Source organism: Tupaia chinensis, unplaced genomic scaffold, assembly GCF_000334495.1.
Source record: "Tupaia chinensis unplaced genomic scaffold, TupChi_1.0 Scaffold000314_1, whole genome shotgun sequence".
Taxonomy (NCBI): domain Eukaryota; kingdom Metazoa; phylum Chordata; class Mammalia; order Scandentia; family Tupaiidae; genus Tupaia; species Tupaia belangeri.
In genome coordinates, this window is record NW_006159807.1 from 433,728 (window position 1) to 439,727 (window position 6,000).

Below are 6,000 nucleotides of genomic sequence, written 5' to 3' on the forward strand. Positions count from 1 at the left end.
ACTGCTGAGCCTCTGCCACTCATCTCCCACACCTCCATTCTCCTGCGTCCTTTCAGCCTTTGAACCCTGCACACAGGCTCTGTGCCACATACTGTTCTAGGTGCTGGCGACGCTTCTGTGAGTAAGGAAGACAAGTTCACTGCCCTCAAGCCCCACCCTCCCCAGAGAGCTCCCTACCACAGGCCTGGTACTCCCCTGCCAGAATCATCTTCCCCTAGTCAAATTCTCCAGTTCCAGAGCCATCTCCTCTAGAAGCCTCTCTTAATTACCATGAACCCATTATCTTATCCATCTTTTTTTCTTACAGCCTTTGTAGGATGTTTTATATAATCCAGGACCTAATTTTATTTTGTAAATTTCTCCCCGGTATAAGCACCACACTGGAAGTTGTTTTTTCCATATGCTCATGACTCAGCGTAGATCTATAAAATGCTTATCGATTTGAGAAGAGCACATCAGAAAAGCAGGCTTTGTATGGGAAGCCTCCCAAGGGAACAGGACCCACTGGTGCCCCTTGGTGGCACCTGCGCCGTGGGTTGGTTGGTCCCGCTAGGAGGGCGGCACTAGTGAGGGCAGTCAGATTCCGGGCTTGTCCAAAGCCAACCACAGGGGAAGCCATGCTCAAGGACATCTTCCTGCTGCCAGCCAAAGACCAGTGTTACCTAGCAACCAGATTCCAGCGGCTTCCTGTCCTGAGAGCTGGCCGCCCAAGCTCCCTGCTTTGTTGCTTAGGGGGCTGTATTTGGGCCTTGCTTATTCTGGCTTTATTTGAGATTCTGAAACTTCAGGAATAAGATCTGATTCTTGGGCTAGCTGCCTATGTTAATCAAATCTAGAACTGAGACACCATTCCCTTTACAGTATCCTTTTCAGCAATCACTTGTGACTTCCATGGAACAGAATGATCTTAGCAAAAAAAAAAAAAAAAGTGAATACATTTAAAAAATATTTTATTTATATCAGAGTAGTCAGTTTGAAAGATACATAAAAGGGAAAAGCATACATTCCTTCCATTAAATAATCAAAAAGTACTCAGGCCTTTTCAAAAAAGATGTACTATCTTTCAAAATTGGTTATAGCAATAAACTTGTACTTGGCAAATTCACATATGCTGAAAGAAAGGCAAGCCAAATTTGAAGAAAATAGCTCGAGGTACTTAAAAGTTTTCATGGCTTAAAATTATGTCTGCTGCAACATGGGTTGAGTATCTATTCCCTCCATCTTTTGAGAAATGTGTAACCTCAATTTTAATGAGTATAGTGCTACCTTTTTATTTTAGTGGAATTGAATTTAGCAGTTGATGCCTTATTTTTAGTTTTCTCTTATTCTTATCAAATATTCATCAAGACACAATAAATTTCTCATCTGTATAAAAAAATGTATCCGGACTTCATAGTCAAGAGCTCAAAACTAACTCTAAATATGGCCTTAAGTCCCAAAACTCCATGACTGAGTTAAAAGTCTGATTACTTTTGGAAGTCCTGTGAAGTGAGGCAACATGGATGAGCCTGGAAGATATTTTGTTAGGTGAAATAATCCAGGCACAGAGAGAGAAAAAAATCACATGTTTCACTCATGTGAAAATGAAGTAAGCTGACTTCATTCATAGAAATTACAAGTAAAATACTGATTAGTAATGGCTAAGAAGCGAAGGGGAGAAAAGCAGATGAAGAGCTACTGGTTAATGAAGACAAAATTGCAGTTGATAAGGGGACTAAGTTGTAGAGCTTGATAGCACAGTAGAGTAACTATAGTTAACAATAACTTATTGCATATTTCAGAATAACTAAAAGAATGTTCCCAACACAAAGTAACGATAAATGTTTGAGGTGACAGATAGGCTGTGTCCTGCCCATGACACACTGTATTCATGCACTGAGAAATCACTCTGTATCCCATAAATATGAACAATTAGTATGTACCAATTAAAAAGGATCAAAGTCTTTGAATATCCCCTAGGGAGGTGTTATTTATAGTACAACATAACCATTCATTAGCAAAAGATCTGATTACTTTTCCCTTTCAAAAATGAAAACTTAGGAAAAGGCAAAGTAAATGCCTCGAGTCACACATGCCCGAGAAATGGTAAACCCCAGAACTCTCACCCAGAAAAGCCACCAAAACCTGGTGTTTTCCTGGATTCCTGAGCAGCTAAGCCAGCCTCCGAGTCTGCGGTTTCTGAATTTACGCGGTCAGCTTGGTCTCTGGGGTCCTGAGCTCTTCAGTAGTGTCTCTTATTTCCTTCCCCCTTCCTCCCTCTCTCCCAGCAATCACAGTAGCAAGCTGCAAGTCAAAGATTAATTCTAATTGTTCTGGCTGTGGTTAGAGTGTCACTAAACCCAGGACGGAGCCTTTTCTTCTTAAGAAAAGTAATGGAATGTACCAGGTAACTATCATCCACTTTTGAAATTTATTCCTGGGTGGCTTTTATACCAAGGGGCTATTGAACATTCCCTGGAACAACTTGTGTGCTTCATAGCTTTCTCTTGGGGTGTGTGTGTGTTGGGGAGAGTCTTGTTTCTAGGGTGCAGAATCAATACGTGATTAAAGAGGAGCCTTCCTACATTACTCTTTGCTTGCTCGTTAAATAACCTGTACGTGGCTCAAGGTTTCTTCATTGTCTTAGGCTGTTCTTCGTTCCCTGAAATGAACACAACACCCACCAAGTATCTTGGGAGAATGAGTATTTTTGAAGTCCATAAAGAACTTGTGGTTAAAAGGAAAAACTGCTCTGCCACCCACTTGTCTGAGTTCTGCTTTCTTAGTCTTTAATTGCCTTGTAAATCTGTTCACTTGATGTTTTAATACTAGTTGAGATAAATTCAGCTGAATCATATTTTTCCAAAGGGAGAAAACATAACCCTGACTTCTCTCTCTGGCTCTGCTGACACATCTGCTTATAGCAGTGAAATGCACTGAGGATAGGCAAGGCTCGAGAGGCAGGCCGGTGTCTCACCCTGCCCTGAGCGCGATCACTGCACAATATTCCCAGTGATTCAGGTGATGGTCTGTGTCCCAGCTTCGTTCATTTCCAATTTCATTACAGTTTACACGATAATTTTAAGAATCGCATAGGGCTCTGTAAGGCAAAGCAGATTGGGAGGCAGTGTGGAGGAGAGCGCACTGCATAGGTTTTACATTCCCATAGACTTGGGTTAAATTCTCAGATCTGTCACTCACTATTGGGTTGTTGGAAAAGTCGTGACACATTTCTTCTGTGTTTTTCTATGCAAAAAATGCACCATGACTTTTCCGACAACCCGACAGCCGTGTGATCTTGGGAAAGTCACTCAACTCCTCTGAGTCTCATCTTCCTTACCTGTAAAATAGGGATTTGAGAAGTATCATCCTGAACATCGGTATAAAGATAAAGTGAAAGAATGTATGCAAAAGATTCAGCCAGTGCTTACAACTGCTGTTTATTGATCAGAATGTACAGTGCTTTGATAGGAATGGCATATTAGATTGGTTTACCATACCTCCCCAAATTGGAGAGCTCCCAAAATTTCACTCTCTCTTTCCTCCAAAACTTTACAAGCAAATTGCTAATGAAGAATACGGCATAAAACCCCCTGGGAAAAGTGAAACATCCATTGGACACGACTTCCCCTGGAGAGCTGTCCATTGTCAGTAGCATGGAGTCTCCAACTGGCAAAGTAGTTCTGGGGGTTGCCCTTATAATCCCGAGTCCTCCTGCTTTCTAATAGCATTGGGCTTACCAGGTCATTTCACGACTCGGACTTATGTCCTTACTCCTCTTTTCAAAGACAGATTTCCTAGATGATAAGACTGGGGCTTCACTTTACTTTCCACACTGAAGACTTCAGAAGACATCATAGCAGTGTGGACACTCCCGAAGGCCTCTCATGGGCTGAACTGTGTATCGTCAGCTACTGCGTGTGCTGAAGCCAGTCTCTCAACCTTCTGAATGAGAATTACATCATTGGAAGCATTAAAAATATTTACCTTAGGGGAGGTTTACTTCATAATCTAATAAAACAGATTTCTAACTTGAAAGTTATTGCAGCCTTTGGAGTATTATTTAAATTGTCTTAAACACAAATTACTTATAAAATGGAACTGTCACGTTATAACAGAGTGAAAATGAATGTGCTCCTCTTGGCTCCTGCACTTAGGCATAAATTCCCTTCTGTAAAACTGATATTTAAAGGGCTAAAATCCGAACCCTCGACTCTGCCTTGTCTTGTGTTTCTCGTGGTAAAGGGCAAAGAACACCAACCATCAGTGAGCACCAGGATGGAGGAAGGCTGTTCACTCGGAGCCTAACATCACTCCCTTTCCCCTTTCTTCAGCTGTTAGAAAAATCACTTGAAAAAAGAGAAATAAGAAGAACTCATATTCGCAAGTGGGAGACACAGGGAATGGAGAAAAGTGGCTGCCCCAGCAGTGTCAGGACAAAATAAATAAATAAATTAATTAATTAATTAATAAAGTAAGGGACCGGTGCAGTCCTTTCTATGTTCCTTTAAGAACACCACCATCGTGGGCCTTTAGAGTATTCAATCAGGTGCTGAGTTTGGTCCACAGCAAGCAAATGCCATACGAGGCACAAAACTACTCTCTTGAAGTTGAAATCCAAGAGCCCTCGTGAGAGCCTTATGTACACACCTGAACAAGAGTGCACACACACACGTGTGGGGGGAAGGCAATCCAGAGAGAGGCGCGTGTTTCCCAGGGGTCGCTGTAAATGATGACAGATTACAACATCTGAATGTGCTGTGTTGGAACACAAAACACACACACACACACACACACACACACACACACACACACACGTGGAGACCACTGCCAAGGTCCTCTAAAGCCAAAGTTTAGGAGAACACGTGCTGCGGATGGACACAGCAACAGCAATTCCAAAATTACTCCATTTACGAGTCTACTCCTCATCTCTTTTATCCCTTTGGCACACTGTTTAGGAAGCCGCAGAAAAAGAGAACTATGAAGCTGGAGAGAGAAAAGTTGATGATAAAACAAAGCCACCCACCTTGCTTTCAGGTCAGGAAGTACAATGGCCTTCTTTTGCAGGAAGGATGAACTGAACGCCAGTGTGTTATATGATCACATACTCTACTTTTGTAATTAAAAAAAAAAAGCAAATATTTTTAAAAGAAATCAAAAGCTGTCATATTTCCATCCTTCTCATAGCAAGTCTTATCAAAAAATGAAATACAAGAAAAGCAGCGTACTGTGGCTCCCTAATACAAGGCAGAAAGCAGAATCCTCAGGTCACTGTTTCCCTCTTTTGTAAAACAGAATAAAATAAAAAAGCAACAGCCAAAGGCGTTGTTTGGCAAGAGGGGAAGGACTTTAAGACGCCTCCTGCCCCTCTGGATCCCTTGCAACGCCTTCGGTGTGCGCTCTTGAAGCCGCACACCTCAACACCAATGTCACCATCGCTGCTTAAATGCCACAAAAGTACACTTAGAATTGAGAGGAAAGTGACTGACACGGATATGCTGAGCCAGCCCCACTGCCACTAGAACAGCCTTAAATGCCCGCACAAGGAGAATAAAAAGAAAAGCACATTTTGCAATAGAATAAATTCTTTTTTTTTTTTTTTATTGAGACCGCAGAAAGTCACATGACCCTGCATGTAGCCTTTTAGGAAAGCAACCGAAATGGTAAAGAACGAGCGGGGGCTGCCAGCTTTCTCCCGCAGCCTCTCAGCCCGTCCTGCCCGAGTCCGCATTCCTCTGGGCGCATCTGTGGAGCTATTAAGTGGGATAATCCCTCTGGCCTTTGATACATTTCTGGACATGATTATTTCATTACTCGCAGTATATCAGTAGGATCATAATAAAAAGGACTTCTGACAACCTGCCAAGAGTTTTGTGGCCTTGTAAACACAAAAGTGCTCTAATAAAATTTTATTAAGTGTTAAAAAGTCATAAAAAGTGAAATAACATAAACTACAAAATTTACTGTCCTCAGCAAATGCTGAAAATATCGTCCACAGTAAAATTAAATTAGCATGTAATA

At 41.8% G+C, this 6,000-nt stretch overlaps 1 long non-coding RNA gene across 1 annotated transcript in view; it reads right to left on the reverse strand.

Moving 5' to 3' along the window:
• LOC102501400 (uncharacterized) overlaps positions 1 to 5,399 on the reverse strand; it is a 55,543-nt gene extending 50,144 nt beyond the window's left edge. Inside the window, exon 1 of the long non-coding RNA XR_334923.1 lies at positions 5,006 to 5,399. This is a non-coding gene — a long non-coding RNA (uncharacterized LOC102501400). The remainder of the gene's footprint in view (positions 1 to 5,005) is intronic.
• Between the last annotated feature and the right edge of the window lie 601 nt (positions 5,400 to 6,000).